The sequence below is a fragment of the Myotis yumanensis genome, unplaced genomic scaffold (assembly GCF_028538775.1).
Source record: "Myotis yumanensis isolate MYYU_CA2020_CCGP unplaced genomic scaffold, mMyoYum1.0.hap1 SCAF_1, whole genome shotgun sequence".
Taxonomy (NCBI): domain Eukaryota; kingdom Metazoa; phylum Chordata; class Mammalia; order Chiroptera; family Vespertilionidae; genus Myotis; species Myotis yumanensis.
The window spans coordinates 31,680,216-31,699,992 of NW_027223752.1; the positions used below are offsets into that span (position 1 = coordinate 31,680,216).

At 45.8% G+C, this 19,777-nt stretch overlaps 1 protein-coding gene across 8 annotated transcripts in view; it reads right to left on the reverse strand.

Annotated features, from left to right (window-relative positions):
- Window positions 1-19,777, reverse strand: part of RGS6 (regulator of G protein signaling 6) — a 483,882-nt gene that overhangs the window by 419,406 nt on the left and 44,699 nt on the right. The gene's annotated exons all lie outside the window — the stretch shown is intronic.

Below are 19,777 nucleotides of genomic sequence, written 5' to 3' on the forward strand. Positions count from 1 at the left end.
ACGGGAAAAATACTGCATGAGGAGCTGGGAAACTTGAGCTTCTGCCTTGAATCGGCCACTGGCAACCTGTGTGTCCCTGGCTGGCTGGTGGACCACTCTGCATCTCTGTTCCTTTCCCTGCCATGAGCTTCAAGATGATGTCTGTGCTGTCCATCTCATAGCTTATTGTGAGGCCAAATGAGAGTCATGGATGTCTAAACACTTCGAAAACTAAAGTTCTATACAAATGTGAAAGAGAACTGTGGGCTCTAATCCCCGAAGAGCTCCAGAGAAACACAATTTAGGGCCATTCAAGTATAACATTGCTGTGTAAATATGGGAGTGAGGAAATGAATTCCACTGAGGAAAAATTATTCACCCAAGTTACCTCTTCTTGCATCCATTTCATAACCTATCTGATACCAAACTGATTTGGGGTGGAGGCGACAGACCAAGGTGTGAAAGGAAACAAGAGTTAGAATGTGTCTTTAATTGAGATGGATAAAATCATTTCCCACCCGAAACTCCAGAATTCATTTGGTTTGCCGTTTCTGCTGCAAGGTGTTATTTTTGTTGATTATCCTAGAAAGCACTGATGTATAAAATAGTTCCTTTGGGGGCTTGGGCATACCTACTTTTTTTCTAGGAAAGACTCTGGAGAGAACAAACTTTTCACAGCACTGCACAGCAATTCTCTAGTGGGTTTGAAAGAAATCCTGTGAGGTAAGACAAAAATCATCAACTTGCTGATTTTATATTCCACGAATGTATAACCTCAGAAATTTCAAAGTTGGTACTTATTTTCCCCCCTCTGAGTGCAGACTTAGATTGGGACTAATGCGTGTTCCAAATTTAGCAGAGCCTCAAGGGCTGGAGGCAGTTGGCTTAACAACTACACGCGTTTGTCTGTTACCTCACAGGTTGCCAGAAGAGGCCACCCGCAGGGCCAAAAAGCAGTCAAGTCAGACACAAACAACTGACCCAAAAATGAATCCTTAAATCAAGAGAGAACTAGATGGTGTTCCTCTTTCAATCACTTTTTCTTTAGGAAGAATGCATGGTAGGGGAAGGGGAGAAATCATCTATAATAATAAAAGTGTAGTATGCAAATCAAATGAATGGCGGAACAGCAGAGTGACCCACCGTCCAGATGACCATGCTATGACACCCACTGGTGCCAGGCCAGCCAAGGCGGGTGCGATGAGATTGGGTGTGTGTGTTGGGAGGGAAGGGCCACCATTACCCCATGATCACCCCACAGAGGGAGGCCTAGGCTATCGGCCAGCAGGACGATCAATTGGGGGGCTCTGCGATTGCCTCAAAGAGGGAGGCCCAGGCCACCTATCAACGGGCTGTGGCAGGTGGGCGGGACCTCCCTCTGCAGGGCGCGATTGATCACCACAAAGAGGGAGGCCTTGGCTACCTGGCCAGTGACGGGTAGCCTGGGCCTCCCTCTGCAGGGGCCATCCATCGAGGAGCCCCGGCTGGTGGGCAGGGCCCACCTCTTTAGGGCGATCGATCGCGGGGATCCCGGACTGCAAGAGGGCGCAGGCCAGGCTAGGAGACCCCCCCACCCAGTGCACGAATTTCATACACCAGGCCTCTAGTAATATATATTCTGAGAAGTTAAGTCATTTCTGGTATTCAGGCACTGAAGAATTAATCAACTTTAAAACAAACAAAAATGTCAACCTACCATCATCTCTCCTCTTTCTTTTCAGTATCAAACTCCTTAAGAGATCACTGCAAGCCCTAGCTGGTTTTGCTCAATGGATAAAGCATCGGCCTGCGGACTGAAGGGTCCTGGGTTCAATTCCGGTCAAGGGTACATGCCTGGGTTGCGGGCTTGATCCCCATTGGGGGGTATGCAGGAGACCGCCAATCAATGATTCTCTCTCACCATTGATGTTTCTCTCTCTCTCTCTCTCCCCCTCTCCCTTCATCTCTGAAATCAATAATATATATATTTAAAAAGAGAGAGAGAGATCAGCGCAAGCATGTCAAACTTGTGGCCGGTGGGCCGCATGCCAGCTGCCAGTTTAACATGCTTTGACAGCCTCTGCCTCCATTTACTCACTACACACTAAACAGTTCTCTCAGGGGTCACCCATCCTGGTTGTGTGATACAGGGGCCTTTCATGAATACGACCTCCCTGTGGCATGCAACACGACTGGACATTCCTTTTTCTGGAAACAGCTCCTCCCCTGACTCCTCAGGTATAATACCCAACCTGGCACTCTGCCTACCCCACTTACTCTATTTTCCTCTCCTTATCCCCCTCCTGGTTCTCAATTGCCTAAATCCCCTGGTTCCTGCTTTGGGCATCCTCCACTACCCATACTCCCTGGGAGGTCTGAGCCCTTCTGTGGCTCTCTGTCCAACTATATGAACAAACTCCCAACTACCTCCCTCTTGAAGATCAACCTCACATTTCCAATTATCTGACCCATATCTCCATTTCTCTCCTCAGCACCTTATATCGAAGACAGAACTCACCACCTTTCCTGCTCCTGCTCCTAGCTTTCCAAGTTTTGGTCTTCTTCTCATTCCTCACTATCAAAGCCACCCTTCTACTTTATCCACATCTATAAGTTTACAAGTCCCACAAATGGCTCAAGACATCCCTCATAACCAATGCTTCTTTTGCATCCTCATGCAAAAGTATTGCAACAACTTCCGACATGGATTCTTGTTAGCAGTATCTTCTAACTCTCAAAAAATTCTATACCACAACACCAGATAATTCTTCCTAAGTAATGGGTGTATCCCAGGCCTGTTCAAAAATGCCAGTGCTTCTGCTTTTCAGGTGCAGATTCCTATCCTAACATCTGAACTTCTCCCTAATCCAGCCTTATCTCTGCTTACACCCTCGAAGGTCACAATGTTTAGATGAGTTTGGGTTCCTATCTACTTTTCTAAACTTGCCTTAAAGTTTCCAGCTCTATCTGAAATGCTCTTTTGAGCCCTACTTCCTCCCAACCCCCCAACATCTCCACGTGTTAAAGTTACACCTTTCTTCAACACCTAGCTCAAAGCATTTTCACAATGAAACTTGTCCTAATTTCTCCTATCAAAAATGTTGTGTATACACAAGCATCTTGCCCCATTCTTGGGGCTCTAACCATGGGCTGTAACAAGGAAGCATACATTTAATTTCCTCTGTTACATCTAAAGTTTCCCCAAAGGAGGGGGGCCCAGATCATGGTTTGCTAAAAAGAGCATGAACCTCGGAACCAAAATAACCAGGATATGTTTTCACTTGCACTTGGCTAAATGACCCTGAATCTCTCTGGTTTTAGTTTCCTCATCTGTAAGAAAAACCCATGGTAGTCACTGTGTGAATTGACTGACTTACTTCAGGGGTGGGAAAAAGATGACCCCAGGCTAAATCCAGCCCATTACCCATTTTTATAAATAAAGATTTACTGGAACACAACCATGCTCATTCCCTTCTGGACTGTTTATGTCTGCTTTGTAGTAGCTACAATAGGCACACAAAAACTAAAATATTTACCATCTGGCCCCTTCTTTATCTCCACGTCACTCTCCTTATATAGGTAGAGAGGTGGTATAGTTATATTTTCCAAACTTCCCTGAATCTAAGAATGTAGGGATTAATTGGGATCCACTAATTAAATGCACTATTGCAGAGAGTTCTAGAAGGTAGAAGTAAGGTGGGGCCATCTTCTGGCCCCTCATTGACTGTTTAATGCTGTCGAGAAAGATCATGGAAACAGGAGACTTGAACTACAGTTATCCCTGTGCCTTCCCCAGCACCCCAGGGTGAAGCAGTGCAGGTTTGGCAGAGCCATTGTGAGTGGCCTTTCAAACCCAGTGCCAGGGTTGCACTCTGACCTTCTTTCTCTCTTGTTCTGGAAATCTTTTCCTAAGGCTCACCCTTCTGGTGATTGTGTAAGCACCTAATTCTCTGTATTAAATCCCTTCTTGTTTAAAATTTATAGCCAAGTTTCTGTGTCTTGTACTGAACGCTAACTGACACAGAGCAAAATGATAAATATCTAGTTGAGTTACTAAGATATGAAATGACCATGTCTGTGAAAGTGTTTTATAAACAGCAAAGCTAACATTTTCTGTAAACCTTCATCTTGTCCTCCATACTCTGACCCTCCCTGACCCTTGACTTGGCACAGTGCCTCCCAACCCTGAAATGCTGATGTTCCCACAGCAGTCAGCTCTCTTCCCTTCTTGCTCTGCTTGAGAAATCTCATATCTCCTTCCAGCTTCAGTAACCACACAGATCAAGAGTTAACTTATTTGGGGACACGGACATTTGGAAAAGTTGATACAAAGCTAACTCTCCAACACAAATGCACATGCAGTAAGATTTCAACAGAATTTCTAAGGTTCATGGGGCTTCCTATTTTAACTATGGATCACAGTTATAAAGCCTGATCTCAAATGCTAATGAGTGTCTAAACCTATATCTCAAGCCAGATCATTCCCATGAGGTTAGGACAGATGTTTACAACTACTCACTGGACTTCCCACAGGCAACTCAAACTCAACGTGTCCACATGGGATTTTCTCTCCCCACTGCTCCTGTTCCTCTGTTATCATGTAAGTGAATGACTCCAGCACCCTCCCAAGGCATCATTCAGGCATCTTTCCTTCCTTCTCCATAGGCAATTTCCTGCTCTAAGCAATTCTATATCCATAGTCATAGTGGAATCTACCCACATCCCCGTCTCAGTTACAGGAATTTTTCCAGCCACAACATCTCTAATCAAGATTCCTGCAGAAGCCATCAAATTGGTCCCTCTGCTTCCACTATGTCCTCTCCAATCCATTTCCTGGACCTTAAAACTTGCATATCAAATTTAATGCATTTCCTTTGTTTAAAACTTTTACTAACTCCACATTCTTCTCATAGTCAGCCCTCCCCATGCCTCCCCAAAATGGCTCTATTACACCCATAGCATATGAGCTTCCAGTCCCCAGAACTACAGTCTCTGTCACCCCCAAGGATCACATGCTACTCCCTCCCCGTTTTATTTCCCACTGCTACCCACTATTACACACACACACACACACACACACACACACACACAAACACACACACACTTCCCTCCTGGCTAACCCCTCACCCTTCAATTCTCACCTTAGATGTCATTTAATTCCCTTAGTCATCAAATGTTTATTGAGCCTCTACTATGAACCAACCACCGAGCTATCACTAGAGATGGAGCAATAAAAAGACAGTCACAATCCCTGTCCTGACAAAGCTCAATTTTATAGAGGCATTAGATCAATAATGACAAATATGGTGATCCCCCAGATGAAAATCCCATGTGGGCACATTGAGTTGGAGTTGCCTGTGGGAAGTCCAGTGAGCAGTTGTAAACATCTGTCCTAACCTTGTGGGAATGATCTGGCTTGAGGTATAGGTTTAGACACGCATTAGCATTTGAGATCAGGCTTTATAACCCTGATCCATAGTTAAAATAGGAAGCCCCATGAACCTTAGAAATTCTATTGAAATCTTACTGCATGAAATCTTACCCCAGGCTGAGTCAGGATCCCCCACTCTGGGATTCCATGGCCTACATCTGTGATCCCCAACCCCACCTCCACTATTAGCTCATCCATCTCTCCCAATAACCAGACTATAAACTCCTTACAGGTAGGGTTATATCCCATCACTTCATTTATTGTTGATGCCTGATACTGTATCTGGCACTCAGGATTATTTCATAAATCCGTATTGATTAGGAAAATGCAGTCAATAAACATCAGCTGAGTGAGTCTTCTTAGAAGTGGCCCTATAAGGGGAATACAATGGAAATGGGGTGGGGAGTCCTCACTGTTTCCCTGTCTGGACTTTGCTGATGCCTCAAATCACAGGTAACATGCTTTTAACTAACACCAGACTTGCTGGCTGCATTTCATGTTCAGCAGCTATTCCCAGCAGCCCTTCTAGCCTTTAGGATAAATACCTGTGCGCTCAGCAGTGTACCTAATTAGAGGCACCCCCTGGCAACTCTAGAGGCCTCTGGAGACCAGTCACCAAGCTGTACCCTTGGTCACTGGAACCTACAAAACATAGAAGGCAGGTGAGCACAGGGGGCCTGGCATCCAGGAGAGGCCTGGGAGCTCAGCCGAGCTGGATCCCAGGAGCTTTGTCCCAAATTCCCTGCTAGGCCAGCCGTGAGGATGAGTGTATAATCTACCGCCATATTTTTTAACGTGTGTGAAACTAGTGGGGGATGGGCAGAAGCAGAAACAAACAAACAAAAAAACCTAAGGAGGAAATACACCCTTTATGAAAAATAATAAGGCGGTTTGGATAAGTGCTGATGAGATTTTCTTGAATATACGACAATACAAGTAAACATTTATGGAGTGCCAACAAAGTCCCAAGTTCTAACTTGTTGGTGTGCACCATTTAATTCTCTCAAGGCCCCTCTGAGGTGAGCACAATTGTTATCTCAGTGAACTGAGGCCCAGTGAAATTAGGGAGCTTCCACGGCTGCCCCCAGCTAGTGACACAGCAGGATGCAAACCTGCAGTATGACTCAGCCCAGGACCAGAAGCTCTGCACCTTACAGCCTTGTGAGGAAGGAAAGTTCTCACCTCCAGCTGCCAGTGTTCCAGGCCCCAGTGCCAACGAGACCTGGACCTTAAGGGGCAGCTCATCAGTCTAGTCCAGTGACTTTCAACCTTTTTCATCTCATGGCAGCCATAAATTAATTACTAAAATTCTGCGGCACACCAAAAAATATACTTTTTGCAGCTAGGACCAAAAAGAATAGGATGGCTCTTTCTGTGTTGGCTATTGTCATTTTTTTTTTTTTAATTTGACAATCTAAGAGAAAAGAGGTCAGTGCCCCTGACTAAGCAGTCAGGTATTGCATGTTTAAAACATTCTTGTGGCACACCTGCTGAAAATCGCTGGTCTAGTCAATTACCGCCATGCAGTAATGAGGGTCTGATGCCGCCAGATCTTCCTACTTCTCAAAAGACAGCAGATATCCAGATTCTTTTTAAATTGGGGATGAGAAAAGGGGGGGGGTCACAGAAGGTTTTGGCCGAGGAACTGAAAGGAATCCTATATAATAAAAGCCTAATATGCTAAGTGTCCGGTCGTCCGTTCAACCAATCAAAGCGTAATATGTTAATGATATGCTAAGGCCACTCCACCACTCACTTTGATGTGCACTGACCACCAGGGGGCAGATGCTCCGACCGGTAGGTTAGCTTGCTGCTGGGGTCCGGCCAATTGGGACTGAGCGAGATAGGCTGGACATGCCCTGGAGCCCTCCCACGGTCCCTCCCCAGCTGGCCAACTTCCTGTATCCCTCCCCGGCCCCGATTGTGCAAAGGTGGGGTCCCTTGGCCTGGCCTGTGCCCTCTCACAATCTAGGACCCCTCGGGGGATGTTGGAGAGCTAGTTTTGGCCCGATCCCACAGGCCAGGCCAAGGGACCCCACTGGTGGACAAATTCGTGCACCAGGGCGTCTAGCGTGTTAATAATGGAGATGGGCTTCTGAGGGAGGAAGAGGTTTGGAGACCAAAGACTGTGAGCTCAGATTCTGGTGCTAAAGATGCCCAGAAGGAAGTCTGTGAGAACTCTAAGGCTGGAGCTGACGACAAGGGTGGCAGGTAGCAGAGAAGGCTCTGGTAACTTTGTTATCAGGCCGCCCCACTTCAACCCTCAGTTCCACCTAGAAAATGATCATCTAAAACACCTCCTCTTTTTCATTGTGAGGATGGTGGGAAAACCAGGCTGGCCTTACTTTTCGGGGACTACCATAGTAAAGTACTACAAACTGATGGCTTAAATGACAGAAATGTATTGTCTCACAGTACTGGAGGCCAGAAGTGTGAGATCAAGGTGTCAGCAGGGCCATGTTCCCTCTGACGGCTCTAGGGCAGTATTTGTTCCAGGCTTTTCTCCTAGCCTCTGGTAGTGTCTTGGCTTATGGCTGCACAACTCCAATCTTCACATGGCATGCTCCCTGTGCTTATGTTCAAATTTCACTTTCTATAAGAACATCAATTATATTAGACTAGAGGCCCGGTGCACAAAAATTTGTGCACTGGCGGGGGGGGGGGGGGGGGGGTTGGTCCCCCAGCCCGGCCTGTGCCCTCTCACAGTCTGGGACCCCTCGGGAGATTACGACCTGCTGGCTTAGGCCTGCTCCCGGGTGGCAGAGGGAAGGCCCAATCCCTAAGTGCAGCCCCTGGTCGGGCTCAGAGCAGGGCCGATTGGGGAGTTGGGGCGCCGCCCCATCATGTACAGAGCAGGGCAGATCTGGAGGTTGTGATGCCACCCTCAGTCACGCTCAGGGTAGGGCCGATTGGGGGGTTGGGGCACCGCCCCCTGTCACACTCAAGGCAGGGTCGATGGGGAGGTTGCGGTGCCACCCCGTCACTCACAGAGCAGGGCCCATCAGGGGGTTGGGGCGCTGCCCCTTGTCACACACAGAGCAGGGCCGATCAGGGGGTTGGGGCGCTGCCCCGTCACTCACAGAGCAGGGCCAATCAGGGGGTTGAGGAGCTCCACCGTGTCACTCACAGAGTAGGGCCGATAGAGGAGTTGGGGCACCACCCCCTGTCACACACAGAGCAGGGCGGATCAGGGGGTTGGGGCACTGCACCCTGTCACACTCAGGGCAGGGCCAATGGGGAGGTTATGGCTCTACCCTGTCACACACAGAGCAAGGCCCGTGGAGAGGGGTTGGGGTGCCACCCTCTATCACCCACAGAGCAGGGCCGATCAGGGGGTTGGGGCGCCGCCACTGTCACACTCGGGGCAGGACCGATGGAGAGGTTGTGGCTCTACCCTGTCACACACAGAGCAGGGCCTGGCGGGGGGGGGGGGGCGGGGGGGGGGTTGGGGCGCCGCACCCTGTCACACACAGAGCAGGGCCGATCAGGGGGTTGGTGTGCTGTACCCTGTCAAACACAGAGCCGCAGGGCAATCAGGGGATTGGGGAGCTCCCCCTATCAGGCACAGAGCAGGACTGATCAGGGGGTTGGGGTGCCTTCCCCTGTCATGAACAGAGCAGGGCGGATAGGGAGGTTGTGGCCCCGCCCCCTGTCACTCACAGAGCCGCAGGGCGATCAGGGGGTTTGGGCGCCTTCCCCTGTCACGCTGATCCCGGTGGCGGGAGGCATATTACCCTTTTACTATATAGAATAGAGGCCTGGTGCATGGGTGGGGGCTGGCTGGTTTGCCCTGAAGGGTGTCCTGGATCAGGGTGGGGGTCCCCACTGGGATGCCTGGCCAGTCTGGGTGAGGGGCTGAGGGCTGTTTTCCTGAAGCAAGTGACTGAATCTCCCAACCGCTCCTTGTTTTCTTTTTTTTTTTTTTTTATTCTGGGCCAGCTTTAGCTCTGAGGCCTCGCTGCTGAAAACATCGATACAATGTTGTGGTCTGGCTGGATGAATCCCAGCTGAATGAAAGCCAGTTTCTGGGGTTTTGTTTAGCTTCTTATTTGCAACATAGTACATAGTTTCTTAGAGTTGCAGCTGAGAGGCCGGCAAGTCAGGCGGGGAACGTTGGAGTCCGCAGTCACTGGAGCAAGCGAGCCTCCCTGCAGGCTTCAGTGCATGGCTGCCGGCCGCCATCTTGGCTGACAGTTAATTTGCATATACTCACTGATTAGCCAATGAAAAGGGTAGCGGTCGTACACTAATTACCATGTTTCTCTTTTATTAGTGTAGATTAGGGGTCTACCTTACTCCAATATGACCTCATCTTAACTAAGTATATCTGCAATGAATCTATTTCCAAATGAGGTCAGAATCTGAGGTAAAGGGGGTTAAGGATTTCAACACATGGCTTTGGAGGATGGAGGGGATACAATTCAATCTTTAGCAAATGGAGGTTCCCTTCCTTTCAGAGTCAGGATCCCTAAGAACAGGATTAAGGCTTGCTATCATTTATCGTTAGAAAATTACTATATTCAAGGAACCATGCCAGTCCTACAGGGAATACAAAAATGAGTTAGATCTTTTTGTTGTTGTTGTTAATCCTCACCTGAGGATATTTTTCCATTGATTTTTAGAGAGAGTGGAAGGGAGGGGGAGAGACAGAGAAGGAGAAACATTGATGTGAGAGACACATCGATTGGTTGCCTTCCACACTCTCCGATAAGAACTGGGGATCAAGCCTGCAACCAATGTACCTGCCCTTGACCAGAATTGAACCTGGGACTCTTCACTCCGAGGGCTGACATGCTATCCACTGAACCAAACAAGCTAGGGCAAAAATGAGTTAGATCTTAATTTCTAAGGGTCTTTCAATAGAGCTGAAGGGAGAATACATGTGCAAAAAGGACCCTACAAATAGGTAGGTTATAATTAACTTGAAAGTAATATGAATACCATAAGAATCAAATAGAAGGAGAGAAGTCACTTTTGAATATAAATTCAGGCATTGATTCTTAATTCATACAGTTGGCCCTAGAACAACATGGGTTTGAACTGCACAGATACATTTATATGCAATTTTTTTTCAATAGACACTCACAGTTCAATCAACCTATGCATTTCAAACCCATGTTGTCCAAAAGTAAACTCTGGCCCAGCCAGTGTTGCTCAGTGGTTGAGCATTAAACAATGAACCAGAGAGTCGTGGTTCAATTCCTAGTCAGAGCATATGACAGGGTTGTGGGCTCAATTCCCAATAGGCGGAGTGCAGGAGGCAGCCTATCAATGATCTCTCTCATCACTGATGTTTCTATCTCTCTCTTTTCCTCAACCTTCCTCTTTCTGAAATTAAAAAAAAAATTTTTTGATGGTTGGGGATCCACATAGGCAGCAGGCTTATGGTAGTTATATGTGGATTTTTTTATTGTGTGGGAGGTTGGCACCCCTATCCCTCAAGTTGTTCAAAGGTCAACTGTATTTGATCTCAGTATTGAAGGATACCTAGAATTCTGACAGATGGAGACTTGGGTTTGGGGCAAAGAAATTGAAAGGCATTCCAAGTAGATAGACAGGTTGAACAAAGGAAAAACTTGAGGAAAAGCTTGTTGAATTAAATCTGTTTGTCATGTAATTTTAAAAGACTTCATATAATTTTAGAAGGCTAAAATTATAGTTTGGGATTAGTTGGTAGAATGCATAATTGGTAGGAAAGAAATGTGGATGTCCCATGTTTCCTTATTGATTTTCTGTCTGAACTTAAGCTACATGTTAAATCAAATGGGCCTAACAGACATGTATAGAACATTCCACCCAACAGCAGCAAAATACAGTTTTCTCAAATGCACAGACTATTCCCCAGAACAGATTATATGTTAGGCTACCTTTTTTAAATGTTTTTCTAGATTTTTAGAGAGAGGAAAGGAGAGGGAGAAACACTGACGTGAAAGAAAAACATTGATTAGTTGTCTCATACACCCAGACCAGGAATCAAACCCACAACGTGGGTATGTTCCCTGACTAGTAATTGAACCAGAAACTTTCAGTGAATGGGACAACGTTCAACCAACTGAGCCACACTGGCCAGGGCTACAAACAAGTCTTAATAAATTTAAGATTAAATTCATATCGAGTATCTATTCCAACCACAGTGGTATGAAACTAGAAATCAATAACAAAAGGAAAGCTGGAAAATTTACAAATACGTGGAAATTAAACAACACACTACTGAATAGCCAATGAGTCAAAAAAAGAAACCAAAAGGAGAATTTTTAAAATCCTCAAACAAACAAAAGTGGAAACAAAACCTATGGGATACAGCAAAAGTAGTTCTAAAAGGAAAGTATAAACTAGAAGAAATGTATATAAATTCCTACAAACATATAACCTATCAAGACTGAATCAAGAAGAAATAGAAAGTCTGAACATACCAATAATGAGTTAGGAGATTGAATCAGTAATAATAACAACAAAGAAAAGCACATGACCAGATGGTTTAACTGGTCAAATCTACCAAATATTTAAAGAATTAATACCAGTCCTTCTCAAACTCTTCCAAAAAAAAAAAAATTGAATAGGAGGGAACACTTCCAAACTCGTTTTATGAGGCTAGAATTACCCTCAAATCAAAGCCAGAGAAGGACACTGCAAGAAAAGAAAATTGTAGGTCAACATCCCTGATGAAGATAGGTGCGAAAATCCTCAATAAAATACTAGCCAACCAAATTCAAAAGCACCTTAACAGTCTCATACACCAAAATCAAGTAGGATTTATCCCTGGGATACAAGGATGGTTCAACATCCACAAATGTGATTCACCACATTAACAGACTGAAGGACAAAAATCATATGTTCATTCCAATAGATGCATAGAAAGTATCTGATAAAATTCAACATCCTTTCATGAGAAAAGCTCTCTACAAAAGTACAATAGGGATATATGCATCATTATAAAGGTTATATATGACAAGTCTAATATCATACTCAACAGTGAAAATCTGAAAGCATTATCTTTAAATCAATAACAAGATAAGGATGCCCATTCTCACCACTCTGATTCACCTTAGTACTAGAAGTACTAACCAGAACAATAGGACAAAGAAATAAAGAGGAGGGAAGGAAGGAAGGAAGGAAGGGAGGGAGGGAGGGAGGGAGGGAGGGAGGGAGGGAGGAAGGAAGGGGCATCCAAATTAGAAGGGAAAGCATAAAATCATCTCTTTGCAGATGACATGATCTTATCTACACTAATAAAAGAGAAACATGGTAATTAGCGTACGACCGCTACCCTTCCCATTGGCTAATCAGCATATCCTTATGCAAATTAACTGTCAGCCAAGATGGCGGCCGGCAGCCAGGCAGCTGGAAGTGAACATGAGGCTTGCTTGCTCCAGTGACTGCAGACTCCAACATTCCCGCCTGACTTGCCGGCCTCTGAGTTGCAACTCTAAGCAACTATGTACTATGTTGCAAATGTAGAAGCTAAACAAAACCCCAGAAACCAGCTTTCAGCCTGCTGGGATCTCAGAGCTGAAGTTATACATTGTTTCGATTATAGAATGGCAAACAAACCAGATATGAAGCCTCAGAGCTAAAGCCAGAGCTAAAGCTGGCCCAGAATAAAATAAAAAAAGAGGAAAAAAAGGAGCAGTTGGGAGCTTCAGTCAACAACTGCCAGCCTGAAAGCAGCCCTCAGCCCCTCACCCAGACTGGCCAGGCACCCCAGTGGGGACCCCCACCCTAAAGGGTGTGTGACCAGCTGCAAACAGCCATCATCCCCTCATCCAGGCTGGCCAGGCACCCCAGTGGGGACCCCCACCCTGATCCAGAACACCCTTCAGGGCAAACCAGCTGGCCCCCAGGCCTCTATCCTATATAGTAAAAGGGTAATATGCCGCCCAGCACCGGGATCAGCGGAGCCACGAGGCCTCTTGGCACCAGATCAGCGTGACAGGGGGCAGTGCCCAAACCTCCTGATCGCCCTGCAGTTCTGTGTGTGACAGGTGGCGGGGCCACAATCTCCCTATCCGCCCTGCTCTGTTCGTGACAGGGGAAGGCGCCCCAACCCCCTGATTGGCCCTGCTCTGTGCGTGACAGGGGGTGGCACCGCAACCTCCCCATCGACCCTGCCTTGAGTGTGACAGGGGGCGGTGCCCCAACCCCCCAATCAGCCCCACCCTGAGTGTGACTGAGGGTGGCATCACAACCTCCAGATCCGCCCTGCTCTGTGCATGACAGGGGGCGGCGCCCCAACTCCCCAATCAGCCCTGCTCTGAGCCTGACCAGGGGCTGCACCTAGGGATTGGGCCTGCCCTCTGCCACCCGGGAGCAGGCCTAAGCCAGCAGGTCGTTATCTCCTGAGGGGTCCCAGACTGCGAGAGGGCACAGGCTGGGCTGAGGGACCCCCCCCCCCCCGCCCCAGTGCACAAATTTTTGTGCACCGGGCCTCTAGTATATATATATAAAAAAAACTCTAAATTAGACCCCACCAAAAACTGTTAGAACTAATAAATAAAGTCAGTAACGTTGCAGGATATAAAATTAACATAGAAAAATCAGTTGCACTTCTATACACTAAAAATAAACTATTTGAAAGAGAAATTAAGAAAACAATTCCATTTACAATAACATAAAAAAATACTTAGGAATAAATTTAATCGAGGAAGTGAAAGGCCTGTATACTGAAAAGTATAAGACACTGATGAAAGAAATCGAAGAAGACACAAATATATGGGAAGATATCCCAGGTTCACAGATTGGAAGAATTAATATTGTTAAAATGTCCATTCTAAACAAAATGTTTATACTATCCAGAAACAATCTACGGATTCAATGGAATTCCTTTCAAAATACCAATGGTAGTTCTCACAGAAATAAAAAAATAATCCTAAAATTCACATGAAAGACCCAAAATAGCCAAAGCAGTTTTGAGAAAGAACAAAGCTGGAGGCCTCACAATTCCTGATTTCAAACTTTATTACAAAGCTATATTAATCAAAGCAGTATGATATTGGCATAAAAACAGAGACATAGACCAATGAAATAGAATAGAGAAGCCAGAAATAAACCCATGTATATACAGTTAACTAATTTTGACAAGGGCACCAAAAACATACAAAGGGAAAAGTATAGTCTTTTTACTATACTTTTGGATGTGGAAAATAGGATATCCACAACCATAGAACAAAACTGGATCACTACCTTACATCACTCACAGAAAATTAACTCAAAATGGATTTAAAACTTAAATGTAAACCTGAAACTATAAAACTCCTAGAAGAAGACACAGGGGAAAAGCTCTTTGATACTTGTCTGGGGCAATGAATTTTTAGATATCACACCAAAAACAGAGTCAAAAGCAAAATAAACAAATGGAACTACGTCAAAATAAAAGCTTTTGTACAGCAAGAGAAATAACTGATAAAATGAAAGGCTATCTATAATTAAGAGAAAAATGTTTTCAAAGCATATATCTGATAAAGGCTTAATAATATCTAAAATATATAAGAAACTCATACAACTCAATACCAAAAATCATTATCATTATTATCATCATCATCATCATCATCACCTGATTTAAATGAGCAAAGAACCTTAATAGACATTTTTCCAAAGAAGACATACAAAAGGCTAACAGGTAAATGAAAACATGCTCAACATCTTTAGTCATCAGGGAAATGCATATCAAAACCATAATGCTATATCACCTCATACCTCTAAGGTTGTCTATTATCAAAAAGAAGATAAAACAAGTATTGGTGAGGATGTAGAGAAAAGAGAATCCTTGTACAGTCTTGTGGGAATGTAAATGAAAAACAGTGCAGAGGTTCCTCAAAAAAATTAAAAATGGAACGATATATGATCCAGCAATCCCACTCCTTGGTATATATTCAAGGAAATGAAAGCAGTACCTCAAAGAGACCTGCATTCCCATGTTCACTGCCACATTATTCACAATAGCTAAGATATGAAGCCAACCTAATTGTCTACCAACAGATGAATGGACAAAGAAAATACGATATACATATTAAGCAGAATATTTTTTAGTCATGCAAATAGACAGAAGTCCTGCTATTTGCAATAACAGATGAATCTGGAGGACATCTGGCTAAGTAAATAAGCCAAACAGAGAAAGATAAAAACCATATGATCCCACTCATATGAGGAATCTTTAAAAAAAAGTTGAACTCACAATAGAACCAGTGAGTACAATGGTGGTTACCAGGGCTAAGGGGTGGAGGATATAGGAGCTAGTTGGTCAAGGGGTACAAACTTTCAGTTATAAGATGAATAAGTACAGTATAGTGTCTATCTATATATATAAAGAGCCAGTGTTCATAACATCCAAAATGACCAAAGGCTCAACCGAACGCCAGGCTGCGCGCACAGCATGCCCAGCGGGCTGAACTGCTGACCTCTCAGAGAGAGAGAGGCGGGGACTTGCAGCGGGGACTTGTGTTAGGCTGCCTCATGGCACCCTGCATCCCTCCCTGACCGACCACTGTGACTCCAAGCCAGCAAGGGCCGCCTCCAGGCCGCAGCCCCGGATCCCTCGCCCCCGGCCAGAGAGTTCGGTGCTGGGCAGGGGTTCCCAGGGGTCCAGGAATGCGACCGGCCCGGCATGGCATGGGGGGGCTGTGTTTACACCGCCAAGTTCCCCGCTTCTGTCCTGGCCCGCACATCCCTCCTCCCTCCCCTCAGCAGCCCAGCTCCTGCCTTCGAGCTTGCCAGGCAGGCCAGACTGCACCAGGGAGTGAGCCATGGCTATCAGGACAGCCACTTCCTGGGACAGGATGGCTGGGCCGCAGCAATTCATGAGGGTGATGAGGCCCGAGGGGCACATGCAGCCCTCGGGCAGCGGGGGCGGCTGGCCAAGCTGAGTCTGGCTTTGGTGGGGCCGGCGGGATATCGAGGCTACCCCAGTCCCCACAGGTCCTGGGCTGGATGGTGGCTCAGCGGCAGCAGTGTCTCCATGCACACTGCCTGGGGGCAGACGTGAGCTGCTGCAACCCTACCCTATGCTTCAGGGAGGGGGAGGAGGCCCGTGGCCACTGGCACCCTAGGCCACACCGCCTGCACAGCCGCCTGCCGGGCTGGCAGGGTACAGAGTGGGCAAGCTGCTCTCACTCCCCGGTGGTGGAACAGGGAGAAGGGCACTGGGTGCAGGAAGGGGACCTCAGCTGGAATCCTCCTGGTGCAGGGAAGGGGCCCGGCCTGGGCCTGGTGGGGAGCTTAGGAAGTCTGGATGAGCAGGCACTGGTTCAAACCAACTCTTACTCTGCCATCTTCCTCCAGCTCTCCAAGCTAGCCCCCCTGCCCCACCTGCCTGGGGAACTGGCTCTGGGCAACTTCCCTGAGCACAGACTGTCAACCTAGAGACCTTAAGGAAGAGTGCCTGGTGGGGCCCAGGCAGGGGCCAGTGCAGAACTACCAGGGCAGAGCTGCTTTGGTGTCTCGGTGAAGTTTGCAAATGACACAAGGAAGAAACCGCGAGGAGAAGGGCCAGGAGGCGTGAATTCCAGCGCTTTAGCCACTTGAAAACAGCCCTGCTTGGAATGAATGCAAGGCAGCTGAACATTCAGCTGAGAAGTGAGGGGGCTGAACACCACCATCGCTGGGCTCCTGTCGGTCTGAGGCCTGAGCACCCACAATGACAAGGAAAAAGCGGAGAGAGGGGCCTGGAGGAAGGGAGGACAATTGAAGGAAACTGTGTCTAGACTTTCCCCAGCCCGCTCCCTCTTTCCGCTGCCTACAAAAGCCCCAGGCCCGGCCACAGTTCTGTCTCCACCTTTTAGTCCCCTATTCTCCAACCACAGAGGAAAGAAATAAGGAAGGCGTCCATGCTGCCTTCAGAAAGTATCTATATACCTGATTGGCCGGTTGCCTCCCGCAGAAGGAGGCCAGACTGCGGCTTAGGCCCGCTCCACGGGTCTAAGTCATCAGTAGGACATCCCATGAGAGCTCCCGGACTGTGAGCGGGGGCAGGCCAGGCTGAGGGACCCCCCCACCCCAGTGCACAAATTTTCGTGCACCAGGCCACTAGTCTATATAATAAAAGCCTAAGCAACCATTACAGTGGAATGACTGGTCGCTATGATGCGCACTGACCACCAAGGGCAGACACTCAATGCAAGAGCTGCCCTCTGGTGGCCAGTGCGCTCCCACAGGGGGAATGTCACTCAGCCAGAAGCCAGGCTCACACCTGGCGAGCGCAGTGGTGGCGACAGGAGCCTCTCCCGCCTCTGCAGCAGCACTAAGGAGCAGTGAGCCAAATGGTAAGGAGCAAGCAAGAGAGCAGTAAGGAGCAAGGGGTTCCAGACTGTGAGAGGGCACAGGCTGGGCTGAGGAACCCCGTCCCCCTCCAGTGCATGAATTTCATGCACTGGGCCTCTAGTAGTTAATAATACTGTATTGCATACCTGAAATTTGTTAAGATAGTAGATCCTAAGTATTCCCATCACCAAAAAAAGGGAAAAAAGGGTAACTACGTGAGGTAATGTATGTCAATTAATTTGATTGTAGTCATCATTTCACAATGTATACATATAACAAGTGATCATGTTTTATACCATATATAATATTCAATATAGTATATTAAATATTAAACATATATAATTTTATTTGTCAATTATACCTCAATAATGTTGAAAGAACAAGAAGTGGTTCTTCTTTACTACTGCCTAAGAAGCCTTATGACACTACCTTTTCCTCATCAGACACCCTCTTCCAATTTGGTAGTCCTCAGGAGAAGTTCAAGAGAATATATTGGGGCAGCTACCCTTTGGACTCTTTAAATACAAAAAAGTATAAAAACTCTGATCTTAATAAGAGTATAAGTTATAAAATTCTGGGTTCAAACTCACTATATATATAACCCATCGATCCTTGTTTTGTCTTAGTCTAATAGTGCTGACTGCAGCTTTGACAATGCTACCCATGCTATCACTGCTGAAGTAAGCATATCCCCCAAGTCCTTCTGTAATAAGCCTGTAAGACTCAAACAGTAGAGCACCAGTGTCCAGCTCCACTACTTGCCATCTACACAGCCCAGGAAAAGTCACTTAACATTTTTGTGTCTCAGTTTCTTCACATATAAAATAAAGATAATAAGAATATCTATGGCCTAGGATTACTGTGAAGATCAAATGAAATCATAGAAAGTATTTAACATTGTGGCTGGAATACAGTAAGTGATTAGTAGATGGTAACTGTTAATTTCACTATTTTTATTACTGCTATTGTTATGTAATTATGGGTCTACCACCCATTAATTCATCTAGACTCTCCAAGAATACATTGGATAATGAATTCCATCTAAAAGCCACTCACTAAAAAATATTTTGTCAAGGTGTGCGCAGTTCATGACAGCTAAGATGTGTTGCCATGGCCACAGCAAAGCAGTAGCTCCAATTAAAGAACACAAATCCTAGTGACTTAAGAGATGGAACTAAAGGGACAAGTTCCCCAACAGAAGTAAGTTCTCTCTTACCTTATAGAGGGTTTTATTTCTTTAATCCTAGAAGTCTGACTAGTGCTATTATATTAAAATTGGACAGTTTTCTGTTTAATTCTCTCCAATTGTAAAGACAATATCTCTTTAAAGTAAATGGGCCATTTTAATAACAAGCAATGTAGCTTCGACTAAAACTACAAAAGAGTCCCTTATATGAAAGGCTCTAACACATCAAGAGAAAAGACAAGTGCTCTTATTGAACAATGGGGAAAGGACATGAATGAGAAAGTCACCTAAGAAGAAACATAGATGAGAATGATACATACGGTAGGTGTTCACCTGCATTTATAATTTGTAATGTGATTTAAAACAATGAGGTATGATCACAAAGGTTTAAAAGAGTTCCCGATATGTGTAAGGGTGTGAGGAACACAGCTCTGGTATGTACCACCTGAGATATATGACAGCCAAGCATATCAACCTGGCAACACAGATCAAAGGCTGAAAATGCACTTGTTATTCTAAGTCCAGGAATTTATCCTTAGGAAATAACCACCAATGTGCATAAAAATATGAGTAGTTAAGTACTGGCCTCTAAAAATATCAGACATTTAAATTTTGTCTTTTCTACTTACTAGCCATCTAACCTTGGGCAAATTTCTACCTGTTTTTGAGTTTCTTCATCTGTTTAATAGAAAGAATGGCATTGACACATCACAGGGTTGTGGCCAGGAAAAGCAAATAGAGCAAACCCAGCAATGTGCCCAGCTCAGCCTAGGTCCTCAAACAACATTAGCCACTAACTGATTGGTTCAGTAAATCATCCCGAATTGATAAAGTAGAATACTATTTAGCTATTTAAAATGGTGTTCTAGGAAAACTACAGCCCAGCCCATGAGCCAAATTTGGCTCTGCTTGTTTTTTATAAATAAAGTTTTATTGGAACATAGTCATGC